The sequence below is a fragment of the Triticum dicoccoides genome, chromosome 4A (genome assembly GCF_002162155.2).
Source record: "Triticum dicoccoides isolate Atlit2015 ecotype Zavitan chromosome 4A, WEW_v2.0, whole genome shotgun sequence".
Classification (NCBI taxonomy): domain Eukaryota; kingdom Viridiplantae; phylum Streptophyta; class Magnoliopsida; order Poales; family Poaceae; genus Triticum; species Triticum dicoccoides.
This window is the reverse complement of record NC_041386.1, coordinates 605,591,205-605,608,489: the sequence shown is the minus strand read 5'-3', so window position 1 is coordinate 605,608,489 and position 17,285 is coordinate 605,591,205.

The window sequence follows — 17,285 nt, the reverse complement described above, 5'->3', positions numbered from 1 at the left end:
GAACAAGGAAATATAATAATAACCAATTTATTATTTCCTCTAGGGCATATTTCCAACATCAGGTCATTCCGAGAACGTTTGTTTCTGCACATAAATAACACCATGGTAATTTTGCTGAAAACAACGTCAGTCCGGGTTAGTTCCATTCAAATCATGCAAGTTAGAGTCCAAAACAAGGGCAAAAGTGTTTGGAAAAGTAGATACGATGGAGACGTATCAACTCCCCCAAGCTAAAACCTTTGCTTGTCCTCAAGAAATTCAGTTGATAAATTGAAAGTGATAAAGAAAAACTTTTACAAACTCTGTTTGCTCTTGTTGTTGTAAATATGTAAAGCCAGCATTCAAGTTTTCAGCAAAGATTATAACTAACCACATTCACAATAACGCTTAGGTCTCAAGTTTACTCATATCAATAACATAATCAACTAGCGAGCAATAATAATAAATCTTGGATGACAACACTTTCTCAAAACAATCATAATATGATATAACAAGATGGTATCTCACTAGCCCTTTCTGAGACCGCAAAACATAAATGCAGAGAACCTTTAATGATCAAGGACTGACTAGACATTGTAATTCATGGTAAAAGAGATCCAGTCAAGTCATACTCAATGTAAACTAACAGTAATGAATGCAAATGACAACGGTGCTCTCCAACTGGTGCTTTTTAATAAGAGGATAAGGACTCAGCATAAGAGTAAATAGATAGGCCCTTCGCAAAGGGAAGCAGGGATTTGTAGAGGTGCCAGAGCTCGGTTTTGAAATAGAGGTGAATAATATTTTGAGCGGTATACTTTCATTGTCAACATAACAAGCAAGAGATGGCAATATCTTCCATGCTACACACATTATAGGTGGTTCCCAAACAGAATGGTAAAGTTTATACTCCCCCTTCCACCAACAAGCATCAATTCATGGCTTGCTCGAAACAACGAGTGCCTCTAACTTACAAGAGTCCCAGGGGGAGTTTTGTTTGCAATTATTTTGATTTAGTTTGCATAAAGCATGGGACTGGGCATCCCGGTGACCAGCCATTTATCTCGTGAGTGAGGAGCGGAGTCCACTCCTCTTGAGAATAACCTGCCTAACATGGAAGATACAGACAACCCTAGTTGATACATGAGCTATTCGAGCATACAAAACAGGATATTTATTTGAAGGTTTAGAGTTTGGCACATACAAATTTACTTGGAACGGCAGGTAGATACCGTATATAGGTAGGTATAGTGGACTCATGTGGAATAACTTTGGGGTTTAAGGGGTTGGATGCACAAGCAGTATTCCCGCTTAGTACAGGTGAAGGCTAGCAAAATACTGGGAAGCGACCAGCTAGAGAGCGACAACAGTCATGAACATGCATTAAAATTAATCAACACCGAATGCAAGCATGAGTAGGATATAATCCACCATGAACATAAATATCGTGAAGGCTATGTTGATTTTGTTTCAACTACATGCGTGAACATGCGCCAAGTCAAGTCACTTAAATCATTTAGAGGAGGATACCACCCTATCATACCACATCACAACCATTTTAATAGCATGTTGGCACGCAAGGTAAACCATTATAACTCATATCTAATCAAGCATGGCACAAGAAACTATGATCTCTAGTTGTCATTGCAAACATGTTTACTCATAATAGGCTGAATCAGGAACGATGAACTAATCATATTTACAAAAACAAAAGAGGTTGAGTTCATACCAGCTTTTCTCATCTCAATAAGTTCATCATATAATCATCATTATTTCCTTTCACTTACACGACCGAACGATGTGAATAATAATAATTGTGCATGTGCATTGGACTAAACTGGAATCTGCAAGCATTCAATAAACAGGAGAAGACAAGGCAATATGGGCTCTTTTGTCACATCAACAATTATGCATATAAAAGCCACTTCAACAATTTAATCATGGTATTCTTCTATCGACCCCGAAAGAAAAGAAAAGAAATAAAACTATTTACACAAGAAAGCTCCCAACAAGCAAAAGAAGAACAAGAAATCTTTTTGGGTTTTCTTTTTAATTACTACTACAGGCATGGAAAGTAAACTAATTAAAAACTACAACTAATTTTTTTTGGTTTTTCTTAAGGTTTATCAAACACACAAGAAGAAGGCATAAAAAGGAAATTAAACTAGCATGGATGATACAATGAAAAAGTATGAGCACCTACATCTGGTAATGAGTGTGTGAACATGAATGTAATGTCGGTGAGAAATACGTACTCCCCCAAGATTAGGCTTTTGGCCTAAGTTGGTCTATGGCCACGGTTGGCCTGACGGATATCCATAATAGTAGTTGGGGTCATACTGAGATGAAGAAGAGGAAGACTCCGATTGCCACTGGCTGACAATTATCTCCGGATCCCACTGACAATTAGACTGTCATGAAGGATCAACTTGTGGTTCCGGCTCTGGCTCCATGGCTGGTGCAGGGTTCCGGTAGGCGTGAATAGCCTTTAACGGAACAAGGTACTGGCCTGCAGATAAATCAAACAAAGAAGGAGCAGGCAGGGTAATAGTCTCAGGATGATGTTTATTATAGAACAATTGGTATTTAAGCTCTCCTTCCCTATTCTTAGCAATAAAATCATGTGCCACCATACTTTTATCATCTAGATAAACACGAGGCAGCACTTTTACTTCCTTCTCATAATGCCTAATAGGTATGTTAAAATGTGCAGCTAGGCGTGAAGCATAGATGCCTCCAAAGATGGGGCCCTTGGTACGGTTCAGACTTAACCGTTTAGCAATAATGCCGCCCATACTAACATTGTTATCACCGTATAAACCGTGGAGCAAAATAATAATATCAGGGATACTAAGGTTGCCACAGTTTCCGCGACCAATTAAACAACGGCTAGCAAATAATGCAAAATAATGTAAAACAGGAAAATGTATGCTAGTGATTCGTGCATCGGAAACCTTCCTTGTTTCCCCTACAGTGATAGTATCAATAAAACCCTCCACATCATCGTGATGTGGTTCTTATGTCTTGCCCTCAAAAGGGACTGAACAAACCCGACAAAAATCATAAAGTGACATCTCCTTATGCTCATCATATAAATAACACTCCACCGTAGGTGGTGAGCTCCTAGAATGGAAATGAAAGTTTTGCACAAAGATATTTGTGAGTAAGAGATACTGATCGCATTGGTCGTGGAGGAAAGCGGTGAGGCCTGCATTCTTAACCAATTCATGAAAATCTTCATAGATCCCGGCTGCTATCAGAAATCATCGGAAGGCCATTCACACGCCCGAACCTCCGCGGTGCGAGGCAGATTATACTTAGGCTTAGGTGCTTTTTTCCTTCGAGATTTGGCTCGATGAGCCCCTCAAAAGTCTCCTCATCATTTTCAGAAAAATTCTAAATTTTTTTAGTAACTTCAAAATAAAAGTAAACCAAACTCAATAATATTGATAGCAACTACTCTTACAAGTGCCTAGGGCCTATATCATGCATCAAAACTACTTTTGACCATATAAATTTGACATGCAAGCTCAAGAACAGGGTCACCTAAGCAGCAAAAATTTGTAATGAATAAAGCACTAGAACAAAAACTAATTGGACCAATGGAGGAGTCACATACCAAGGAACAATCTCCCCAAGCAGTTTTGTGAGAAGTGCTTTGAGCAAGGAGATCAAAAACGACAGCAAGATGAGATAGAACTCGTGCTTGAGCTGGATATTCGTGTTTGTGGGAGGAAGAAGAAGTGTGTGGGTTCATGAATAAGTGGAGGAGGGCCACCGTGGGCCCACGAGGCAGGGGGCGCGCCCAGCGGGGTTGGGCACGCCCTCCACTCTCGTGGGTAGGTGGTTGACCCCCCTGCTGTGTTCTCAATGCCAAATATTCTCAACTATTCTAGAAAAAAATCATATTTAAATTTCAGGGCATTTGGAGAACTTTTATTTTCGGGGTATTTTTATATTGCACGGATAATCAGGTAACAGACAAAAAAATATTTATTTTTATTTTATTTAATATAAATAACAGAAAGTAAAAGTGGGGTACAACAGGTTGTGCCTTCTAGTTTCATCCATCTCATGATCATCAAAAGGAATCCACTAACAAGGTTGATCAAGTCTTGTTAAAGAACTCATTCCAAATAACATGGAACCGGAGAAATTTCAAATAACACTATGTTACCTCAATGGGGATATGCACATCCCCAATAATAAGAATATCATATTTCTTCTTGATAGTAGGAATAGGAAATTCAAAACCTCCAAATATAATCGATGGAATTTTTCCAATAGAGTTGATACCATGAACTTGAGGTTGTTTCCTCGGAAAGTGTACCGTATGCTCATTACCATTAACATGAAAAGTGACATTGCCTTTAGTGCAATCAATAACAGCTCCTGCAGTATTCAAAAAGGGTCTTCCAAGAATAATAGACATACTATCGTCCTCGGGAATATCAAGAATAGCAAAGTCCGTTAAAATATTAACGTTTGCAACTACAACAGGCACACATCCTCACAAATACCGACAGGTATAGCAGTTGATTTATCAACCATTTGCAAAGATATTTCAGTAGGTGTCAACTTATTCAAATCAAGTCTACGATATAAAGAGAGAGGCATAACACTAACACCGGCTCCAAGATCACATAAAGCAGTTTTAACATATTTTCTTTTAATGGAGCATGGTATAGTGGGTACTCCTGGATCTCCAAGTTTCTTTGGTATTCCACCCTTAAAAGTATAATTAGCAAGCATGGTGGAAATTTTAGCTTCTGGTATCTTTCTCTTATTTGTAACAATTTCTTTCATATACTTAGCATAAGGATTCATTTTGAGCATATCAGTTAATCGCATACGCAAAAGGATAGGTCTAATCATTTCAGCAAAGCTATCAAAATCCTCATCATCCTTTTTCTTGGATGGTTTGGGAGGAAAAGGCATGGGTTTCTGAACCCATGGTTCTCTTTCTTTACCATGTTTCCTAGCAACAAAGTCTTTCTTATCATAACGTTGATTCTTTGATTGTGGGTTATCAAGATCAACAACAGGTTCAATCTCTATATCATTATCATTACTAGGTTGAGCATCATCATGAACATTATCATTAACCTTATCACTAGTTTCAGGTTCATTACCAGATTGTGTTTCAGCATCAGAAATAGAAATATCATTTGGGTTCTCAGGTGTTTCAACAATAGGATCACTAGAAGCATGCAAAGTCCTATCATTTTTCTTTTTCTTCCTTTTAGAAGGACTAGGTGCATCTATATTATTTCTCTGAGAATCTTGCTCAATTCTCTTAGGGTGGCCTTCAGGATACAAAGGTTCCTGAGTCATTTTTCCACCTCTAGTCATAACTCTAACATGATTATCATTATTCTTGCTATTTAATTCATTGAGCAAATCATTTTGAGCTTTAAGTATTTGTTCTACTTGAGTGGTAACCATAGAAGCATGTTTACTAATAAGTTTAAGTTCACCTTTGACATTAGCCATATAATCACCCAAGTGTTCAAGCAATTTGAATTGTATTTCAATTGCCTACCAATATAAGAATTAAAATCTTCTTGCTTAGCCATAAATCTATCAAACTCATCTAAGCATGGGCTAGCAAACTTAGTAAACGGGATTTCAGCTTTATCATATCTATAGAGAGAATTTACCCTTACTATCTGTGTTGGGTTATCAAGACCATGAGTTTCTCCAATAGGTAAAGGATTAGGATCATATGTTTCTTTAACAGCCGGTAAATTAAGACCGTGTATTTATTCAATAGGAGGTAAATTCTTAACATCTTCATCTTTAATACCTTTTTCTGTCATAGATTTCTTTGCCTCTTGCATATCTTCAGGACTGATAAATAGAATACCTCTCTTCTTCGAAGTTGGTTTAGGAATAGGCTCAGGAATTGGCTCCGGAGGTGTCCAATTATTTTCATTTGTCAACATATTATTTAATAGAATTTCAGCTTCATCCGGTGTTCTTTCCCTGAAAACAGAACCAGCACAACTATCCAGGTAATCTCTGGAGGCATCAGTTAGTCCATTATAAAAGATATCAAGTATTTCATTTTTCTTAAGAGGATGATCAGGCAAAACATTAAGTAATTGGAGAAGCCTCCCCCAAGCTTGTGGGAGACTCTCTTCTTCAATTTGCACAAAATTATATATATATCCCTTAAAGCAGCTTGTTTCTTATGAGCAGGGAAGTATTTAGCAGAGAAGTAATAAATCATATCCGGGGGACTACGCACACAACCAGGATCAAGAGAATTAAACCATATCTTAGCATCACCCTTTAATGAGAACGAAAATATTTTAAGGATATAAAAGTAACGAGTTCTCTCGTCTTTAGTGAACAAGGTGGCTATATCATTTAATTTAGTAAGATGTGCCACAACAGTTTCAGATTCATAGCCATGGAAAGGATCAAATCAACCAAAGTAATAATATCAGGATCAACGGAGAATTCATAATCCTTATCGGTAACACAGATAGGTGAAGTAGCAAAAGCAGGGCCAGGTTTCATTCTAGCATTTAGAGATTGCTTATTCCATTTAGCTAATAACCTCTTAAGTTCGTTTCTATCTTTGCAAGCTAAAATAGCTAAAGAAGCTTCTTGATAAAAAACATAACCCTCAGGAATAACAAGTGATTCTTCATCATCACTTTCATCGGTATTATCAGATTCAATATTTTCAATCTCTCTAGCCCTAGCAATTTGTTCATCAAGAAATTTACCAAATGGCACAGTAGTATCAAGTGTAGAAGTAGTTTCATCATAAGTATCATGCATAGCAGAAGTAGCATCATCAATAACATGTGACATATCAGAACGAATAGCAGAAGCAGGTATAGGTGTCGCAAGCTTACTCAAAACAGAAGGTGAATCAAGTGCAGAGCTAGATGGCAGTTCCTTACCTCCCCTCGTAGTTGAGGGATAAATCTTGGTTCTTGGATCTTCATAATGATAAGCAGATATAAATCCCAAGTGACTCAAAGAATAAAGCTATGCTCCCCGGCAACGACGCCAGAAAATGGTCTTGATAACCCACAAGTATAGGGGATCACAATAGTTTTCGAGGGTAGAGTATTCAACCCAAATTTCTTGATTCGACACAAGGGGAGCCAAAGAATATTCTCTAGTATTAGCAGCTGAGTTGTCAATTTAACCACACCTGGAAACTTAGTATCTGCAGCAAAGTATTTAGTAGCAAAGTAATAACCTAGGGTGACACAGAACTAGCTCCAGTTCATTGATATAATGTAGGCATGTATTCCGAACACAGTCATACATGCTTATGGAAAGGAACTTGCATGACATCTTTTTCCTACCCTCCCGTGGCAGCGGGGTCCTTACAGAAACTAAGGGATATCAAGGCCTCCTTTTAATAGAGTACTGGAACAAAGCATTAACACATAGTGAATACATCAACTCCTCAAACTACGGTCATCACCAGTAAGTATCCCGATTATTGTCACTTCGGGGTTAACGGATCATAACACATAATAGGTAACTATAGACTTGCAAGATAGGATCAAGAACACTCATATATTGATGAAAACATAATAGGGTCAGATCTGAAATCATGTCACTCGGGTCCTAGTGACAAGCATTAAGCATAGCAAAGTCATAGCAACATCAATCTCAGAACATAGTGGATACTAGGGATCAAGCCCTAACAAAACTAACTCGATTACATGATAGATCCCATCCAACCCATCACCGTCCAGCAAGCCTACGATGGAATTACTCACGCACGGTGGTGAGCATCATGAAATTGGTGATGGAGGATGGTTGATGATGATGATGGCGACGGATTCCCCTCTCCGGAGCCCCGAACGGACTCCAGATCAGCACTCCCGAGAGGTTTTAGGGCTTGGCGGCGGCTCCATATCGTAAACCGCGATGAATTCTTCTCTCTGATTTTTTCTCCCCGAAACACAATATATGGAGTTGGAGTTGGAGTCGAAGAGGCACCAGGGGGCCCACGAGGTAGGGGGCGCGCCCTAGGGGGGCAGGCGCGCCCCCACCCTCGTGGACAGGTGGTGGGCCCCCTGGCCTTCATCTTTTGTAGGTATTTTTCATATTTTCCAAAAAGTTGCTCCGTGAAGTTTCAGGTCATTCCGAGAATGTTTGTTTCTGCACATAAATAACACCATGGTAATTCTGCTAAAAACAGCATCAGTCCGGGTTAGTTCCATTCAAATCATGCAAGTTAGAGTCCAAAATAAGAGCAAAAGTGTTTGGAAAAGTAGATACGACGAAGATGTATCAGCCCCCTGGGGCCGCCGGCAAGGGTGCTGCCACGGATGCTGAGCCTGCCCAAGAGCAACTGGCTCCGACAGGGCGTCAAGCCCTGGCCGTAGAGACAGCCGCTCTCATGGCGAAAGAAATGCCTTTGGTCCTTGCCGTCGAGCCCCAGGCTCCGGCATGGGCGCAGCTGTAACATCCCAAATTTTCAATTTGGAATGTTCTACATTAGATCATCACTGCATATCATATTTTATTTGCTTTTGGCCTGATACAGAAATTCTACGCAACTCAAGGACCCACGGAGAGAGTTGGGGATTTCGTTATTTTCATATTTGAGTTTTCTCAAATTTTGAAAATAGGATCATTTGATTTTATTTATTTTATCTTCACTTATTTCTATTATAAAAATATGAGAGAGGGAATAAAATGACTTTCCCAAAATAAAGAAATATTGAGGATTTGATAAAAAATCAAATAAGATTTTATTTCGGAGTTTTTGGCTCGTTTATTTGAATTTAGGAAAAATTGCATGTTTTTCAAAATTGCATTTTAGGGCCAAGAAAATGTTCATCTTGTTATAAATATTTTATTTAGGCAGTGAAAATTTATTTTGGCATTATTAGAATTTTATTTTATTTTCTAGAATTTTTCTTACTTTCGGCGGAATTGGTTTAAAAAAAAGTACCGCGCGCCCGACTGGGCCGAAGGCCCAGCCGAGCCAAGCCAGGCCCGCGCCACCGCCGCCTTTCCCCGCGGGAGACCGACCTGCTGCCGCCGCCGAGTCCTGCCGGGGCACGCCTCCCGAGGCCGACCCCGACCCGACGCCCCCTTCCCCAAGCCAGACGCCGCACCCCCCTCTTAAATATCGCCACCGCCTCACCCCGCCACCTCGACCCGCCCCGCCTCCCGCAGCAGCCCGTCGACGCCGCCGCTTGCCGCTTGCCGCGCCGCCCGCCGCCGACACCGCCCCACCCTGCTGGAGCCCCAAGCCGCCAGATTCCGACGAGGTAGCCGCACCGTCCGCCGCCGGTTTTCCAAAGAAAACCGATCCGGTTTTTTTGAAAACCCTAGGTTTTTTCATTAGATCGGTTTTATCGGTTCACTTATTTAGCGAGCGTTCGCTTGTTCGTTCGTTTTTACGGACGAGTTCACCGTTTAGTTTCAGATAACGAACGTTCGTTCGTTAATCTGTTCGTCAGTTTTTTTCTTTTTCTTGGATTTTCCGCGATTATTTCTGATCGCGATTTCTGATCCGATTTTCGTTTTAGTTTAACTTTTCGCTCGTTTATCGGAATCAGGCAATTCAAGCGCCTAGAGTTTCGTCTCGAAACCCTCTTTCCGTTTAACCAACTCAAACAAGTTTTTGCTTCTGTAAAATTTGACTAGGTCCAGATTAGTAATCGAAGCTTGTTTCTTTCGTCGTTTGAGTTTTGTTGTTTCGTTTTATTTGTTTCTTTTTGCAAACCGGAGTTCTTAAGTTGAACTTTCTGGTTAGATCTCTTATTTGAGTTTTACCTGTGCATTAGATGAGTACTTATTGTAAGCTTGTTTGTTTGTTTGTTTGCGTTAGAGTACCCGGTGTGCGTCGCTTGCTACTTCGAATCTCTAGGTTTCACGGATCATTAGCAAGGCAAGTAACACTTTGATCATACCTCTTACTACCCAGTTTTATTGCATTAGATCAATCCTCAAACAATTGCATGAATAGGATCTTCTTAATATGTGGGTTTTGGGAACTAGTTGAGGTAGTACCTATTACCTGTTTTATTATCAAACCCTGGGAGTTACTTCTACGTTTGCTTATGCCATGCTATGCTTGTAGATGTGGATTGGGTTTGAGAGTATTCATGACAGATGTGAGATTGTTTAATTAATGTTTAAACTTAAGGTGGCAACTTAAATACACATCTGGGTGGATTGAGGCACCTGGGTATTCCAGCGATTGCCTGTTTTTATTTATGGACCGCCACCCAGGCTCAAAGGGATCATGAGATTATTCATGCTAGAAACTTCCGTGTGCAGCCACAAGCTACTATGGGATCTAGCATAGTGGATTAAGTCGTGCGAACTCTTACAGTGGTAGACTAACAGATGTAGGGGAAAGTAGGTGTAACGGTCTACCCGATCATAAGGTGCTAGCGCTTCTGAAAGACTATGTCTCGGTCATCCGTTTCTCAAACAGTGCGAGAATCCCAACGGAGGAGATCGAGTCTTGTGGGGAAAAGTGCACAAACCTCTGCAGAGTGTATAAACTAATCATGGTTAGCCGTGTCCCCGGTTATGGATGTCTTGAGTATCTAGTATTTGGATTATCATGTGAATCTCATCATGTGACTTTAATTAATTTTGTTGGGTTTTAATGATGATGTTTAATTGGGATTGAGAGGGTGTCTACACTCTCAATGTCTAACAACCACCATGATAGTTAAATAAAATTTATTCCTTTGCAGTAGGGAAAAATTGGCTTTATGCAAACTGTAACCATGGAGTTTTCCACCAGCCATATATGCATGTAGTATAGCCTATTTCTGTTCACTACTCTCTATGTGTTACATTGCCAGCATATTCCATGTGCTGACCCGTTTTCGGGCTGCAACGTTCATGTTGCAGACTTTTCGGACGACGAGTAAGGAGCCTTAGGTCGTGGGTCTATACTCAGTGATGCCGTTGGAGTTGATGGACTCACTTATCTTCCAAGCCTTCCGCTGTTATCGTTATTAGATGGCCTTAAGCCATATTATTTGTAATAAGTTCTCTTTTGAGACACTCGATGTAATAAGTGTGTGATTGCTACTCTGTTATAAATCCTTCAATTACTGCGTGTGTCAGCATTACTGATCCAGGGATGACACTAAAGCACAGAGATCAGACTGTTTGAGGTCTGGTCGCTACAAGATGGTATCAGGGCACATGCTGACTGTAGGACACGACCACTAAGATAAAGACCTAGATCACCACTCTCTTCTCATTTCTGACTTCTCATCTTTTCTACTCTTTTAGGATGGCGGATGCAAGGAACAAGTTCACGCAACCGGATGAAGATACACCCTTTGGACGCCACCTAAAGTAAGTCACTAAGTACCTGAACATCGTAGTACCAAGCTTCATCGGGACCTACAACACCACTTTACCCGAGGAGGAGTGTTGGATGATTCAAGTTCCAGGAAGGACGTTCACGCCAGTCACCGAGCCCATAGAGTTTTCCTTTGATGCACCAACCCGGAGTCTAGGAAAGAGCATGGCAGCCCACATCACCATGGGAAGTATTGGAGAAGTTTACCGCAATGATCTCAAAGATACTATCTACCAGATTTGTGGCCGCTGAGATGAGCAATGGGAGATGATCACCACCAGGAAGGATAGATCAATCGCAGCTTTTATCTAGGAGTTTAAACCAGCACATTCGACGCCAGGAGAACCAGATGTGCGCAGGCATGATAGATCTGAAGAAGGCGATGACAAGAATCATGGAGCTGGAGGAAGAACTCAAGGCTACACACGAAGACTATATGGAGGAAATCAAAGTATTAGTGGAGAAGAATGATGACCTGACCAGGAAGCTAGGAGTTTTCATGGGAGATCCCGCGCCAGGAGGAGAAGATGACGATTCCACTTGCCTGGAGAACTACATCATCATCGACGACACCGACTCAAACCCAGACGATAGCGATGATGACTATGTTGATGAAGCTGGAGCGGATATCATGGAGTCTTCATCGGAGCAGTTTTCTTAGTAGACCACCATCACAGTAGTAGAATTCCACCATGTGTATAGCATAGTCCAAGCACTTTTGTAATGATAGTTCTAGACCGATTGTATGCCCTTGGTTGAATTGAATGAAGTGATTTTGTTTGCTTTTGCCTCATGTGCATATGGGTAGTGTTTTCTCTCTAGGCCTCAATCTATTCTATATTCTCATCTTTTCTAAACCCTCAGATGCCTCCGAGACGTGACAATGGATTTGCTTCCCACCGGAGCTCACTCAGTTGATCCAGCAGCAGAATGCATTGATGCAGTTGCTAGTCCAGAATCAGAATCAGGGGAACAACAACAACAACCTACCACCACCACATGTTGATCACTTAACCCGTTTCCTTAGACTGAATCCGCCGGTGTTCTCCAGTAGCACCGAGCCGATGGTGGCGGATGATTGGCTCCACAAGACAGGGAGGTAATTGACCACAGCAGGATGCACAGATGCGAAAAAGGTGCGTTTTGCCACACATCAGCTTGAAGGACCCGCAGCATCATGGTGGGAGAACTTCACAGCCACTTATCCTATCGACACTGCCACATGGGATCAGTTTCAGCAGGCTTTCCATACTGCCCATGTTTCAGCAGGAGCTATGTCCATGAAGAAGCGTGAGTTTCGCAACTTGCACCAAGGAGGACGGACAGTTGGCCAATACGTGGATGACTTTAGTAAGTTAGCACGTTATGCCCTGGATTACGTTGCTACGGATGCAGCTAAGCAGGAGAAGTTTCTAGAAGGACTGAATGATGAGTTGAGCATGCAGTTGACGGTAGCAACTTTTAACAACTACCAGGAGTTGGTAGATCGTGCTCTTATGATAGAAGGGAAGCAGCAGCAGATTGAGAACCGCAAGAGGAAGTATGGACAAGGGAAACACAATTCATGAGCTCAGCAGAAGCCACGTTTTACCCCGAAATCAGGAGGACATTTTCAGCATACCCATGGAGGAGGGAGTTCACATAATCATAATGGCCCCAAGAATTGTAATGGGAATGGGGGAAGCAACGGTCAGAACCGTACCAACCCATCAACCCCAGCCAAGAGAGACCTGAGCCAAGTCACTTGTTATAAGTGTCAGAAGATCGGACATTATGCCAATGAATGTCCTGAAGTCCAGAATGGAAATGGCAATGGAAGCTCTGGGAAGAAGCCGAACCCTTTCAACAGGGGACAGGTGAACCACGTTAACGTGGAGGAGGTTGAAGCCTAGATAGATGCAGTAATAGGTAAGTTTTTGGTTAAGTCATTTACTACAATCGTTCTTTTTGACACTGGTGCATCGCATTCATACATATCAATGGGATTCGTGGATAAGTATAAACTGCACACCAAGGTTCTTAGAACACCTATGTTAGTAAGCTCACCAGGAGCAGAGTATATGGCCAGTAAAGGATGTTTTCAAGTGCCATTGAGTATAGGTAGGCATGTGTTTCCCTCGGATTTAATCATTTTGGAATCGCAAGGTTTGGATGTAATTCTGGGTATGGATTGGCTATCGATGTATGGAGGAAACATCGATTGCGCCAGTAAGTCGATTTTGCTTACCACCATAGAGGGAAGAAGGATCAAGTATGTATGACGGCATGTGCCGAATAGGACTCAAGTAAATTCCTTATCAGGAGTTTTACAGGAGGAGGTACCGGTGGTAAAGGATTTTCTGGATGTATTACCAGAAGAGTTGCCAGGCATGCCACCGGATAGAGACATTGAGTTTTTGATTGAGCTTTTGCCAGGCACATGACCAATATCTAAGAGACCATATAGAATGCCTGCAAAGGATTTGGAGGAGATTAAGAAGCAGATTAAGGAGTTACTGGATAAGGGATATATTCGCCCAAGTTCGTCACCTTGGGGATCACCAGAACTTCTAGTGGAAAAGAAGGATGGATCGTTAAGGATGGTTGTTGATTATCGGGGATTGAATGAAGTGACGATCAAGAATAAGTACCCACTGCTGATGATCAATTATTTGTCTGACCAATTGCAATGAGCTAAGGTATTTTCCAAGATCGATTTGCAATCAGGATACCACCAGTTGAAGATTCGAGAGAAGGACATACCTAAGACAGCTTTTACCACAAGGTATGGGCTGTATGAGTATACCGTTATGTCATTTGGTCTGACTAATGCACCTGCCTATTTTATGAACATGATGAACACAGTTTTTATGGAGTTTTTGGATAAGTTCATCGTAGTGCTCATTGATGATATTGTGGTTTACTCGATGAATGAAGAAGAACATAAAGAACATTTGCGTTTGGTACTTGGTAAGCTCAGAGAACATCAGTTATATGCCAAGTTCAACAAATGTGAGTTTTGGTTGAAGGAAGTTGGATTCCTCGGACATGTTATATCCGGAGAAGGAATAGCCGTAGATCCCACCAAGGTAGTCACTGTGACAAATTGGGAAGCCCCAACAACAGTTGGAGAGATCCGGAGTTTTCTTGGACTCGTGGGATACTACCGGAGGTTCATTGAAAATTTCTCGAAAGTTGTAAAACCTATGATGGAGTTGTTGAAGAAGGATACAAAGTTCAAATGGGTTGAGGAATGTGAGGCCAGTTTCCAGGAGTTGAAGAAACGTTTGGTTACATCGCCAGTGTTGATTCTGCCAGATCAGCGCAAGGATTATGAGGTATACTGCGACGCTTCACGTCGAGGACTTGGAGCAGTGCTTATGCAGGAGGGAAGAGTTGTTTCATATGCCTCACGACAGCTTAAGCCCCATGAGTTGAATTATGCTACACACGACTTGGAATTAGCAGCCGTAGTGCACGCTTTGAAGATGTGGAGACATTTTCTCATCGGAAAACATTGTGAGGTGTACACGGATCACAAGAGTTTGAAGTACATCTTCACGCAGAAGGAGTTGAATCTCAGGCAAAGGAGATGGTTGGAACTCATCAAGGATTATGATATGAGTTTGCATTATCATCCCGGAAAGGTTAATGTAGTAGCTGACGCATTGAGCCGCAAGAGCCATGTCAACACACTAATGACCGGAGAATTACCAAAGGAGTTAGCCGAGGATCTTAGTGAGCTATGTTTGGAGATAGTTCTGAGAGGATATGTAGCAGCATTGGAGATTCAATCTACTCTGATGGATAAGATTAGAGAAGCTCATAAGACCGACAAGGAGATTGCCACCATAAAGGAGAAGGTGAGCAAGGGAAAATTTAAAGGATTTCGTGAGGATGAACACGATACCTTATGGTTTGAGGACCGCGCTTATGTGCCTAATGACCCGGAGATCAGGAAGCTAATTTTGCAAGAGGCCCATGATTCGCCGTACTCGATTCACCCAGGAAACACCAAGATGTATTTGGATTTGAAAGACACTATCTGGTCGACCTGAATGAAGAAGGATATTGCGGAATATGTAGCAGTTTGTGATGTATGTCAGAGAGTGAAGGCAGAGCATCAAAAGCTAGCAGGATTGCTACAGCCATTGCCGATACTCGAATGGAAGTGGGATAAGCTAGGCATGGATTTTATCACGGGATTACCCAGGACCCGTGCAGGCTATGACTCGATATGTGTTGTAGTCGATCGCTTGACGAAGGTAGCTCATTTCATCCCAATTACACTAGTGCTAAGTTGGCAAAGATATACATGACCAGGATCGTATGTCTGCATGGAGTTCCGAGGAGCATTGTATCAGATAGAGGAACCCAGTTTACCTCAAAGTTCTAGAATCAGTTACACGAAACTTTGGGTACTAGACTAGAGTTCAGTACAGCTTTTCATTCGCAGACCGATGGATAGACCGAGAGAGTCAATCAGATTTTGGAGGATATGCTGAGAGCTTGTGCGCTAGATTATGGATCTAGTTGGGACGACAACTTGCCATATGCGGAGTTCTCTTACAACAATAGTTATCAATCCAGTTTGAAGATGGCCCCTTTTGAAACCTTGTACGGAAGAAGGTGCAGAACACCATTGTCGTGGGACGAAGTTGGAGACCGCCAGTTGTTTGGACCAGATTTGATTAAGGAGTCTGAACAGAAGGTGAAATTGATTCGCGATAGGCTCAAGGTAGCCCAGTCCAGGCAGAAGAGCTATGCAGATTCTAAACGCAAGGAGACATTTTACGAAGCCGTAGATAGAGTTTATCTTCGTGTATCTCCACTTCGAGGAGTTAAGCGCTTTGGAGTTAAGGGAAAGTTAGCGCCACATTTTGTGGGACCATACAGAGTTTTGGAACGCATGGGAGAAGTTGCTTATAAGTTGGAATTGCCTGAGGGATTGTCAGGAGTTCACGACGTGTTCCACGTTTCCCAATTGAAGAAGTGACACGCAGAGATGGCGGATATACCGCTGAGAGATACAGTGGCACTAGAAGCGATTTAGTTGGATAGTGACTTGACCTATGAGGAGAAACCAGTCAAGAATCTCGAGTATGCCAGCCGAGTCACCCGCAGCAAGGTTATCAAGTTTTGCAAAGTTCAATGGAGCCACCACACCGAGGATGAAGCCACCTGGGAGCGAGAGGAAGATCTGCTGAAGGACCACCCTCACCTATTTTCTAGCCAACCCGAATCTCGAGGGCGAGATTCATGTTAAGGGGGGTAGGTTTGTAACATCCCAAATTTTCAATTTGGAATGTTATACATTAGATCATCACTGCATATCATATTTTATTTGCTTTTGGCCTGATCTAGAAATTCTACGCAACTCAAGGACCCACGGAGAGAGTTGGGGATTTCGTTATTTTCATATTTGAGTTTTGTCAAATTCTGAAAAATAGGATCATTTGATTTTATTTATTTTATCTTCAATTATTTCTATTATAAAAATATGAAAGAGGGAATAAAATGACTTTTCCAAAATAAATAAATATTGAGGATTTGATAAAAAAATCAAATAAGATTTTATTTCGGAGTTTTTGGCTAGTTTATTTGAATTTAGGAAAAATTGCATGTTTTTCTAAACTGCATTTTAGGGCCAAGAAAATGTTCATCTCGTTCTAAATATTTTAGTTAGGCGGTGAAAATTTATTTTGGCATTTTTAGAATTTATTTTATTTTCTAGAATTTTTCTTAGTTTCGACTGAATTGGTTTAAACAAAAGGTACCGCGCGCCCGACTGGGCCGAAGGCCCAGCTGAGCCAGGCCAGGCCCGCGCCGCCGCCGCCTTTCCCCGCGGGAGACCGACCCACTGCCGCCGCTGAGTCCGGCCGGGGCACGCCTACCGAGGCCGACCCCGACCCGGCGCCCCCTTCCCCAAGCCGGACGCCGCCTCCCCCCTTAAATACCGCCACCGCCGCCGCCTCACCCCGCCACCTCGACCCGCCCCACG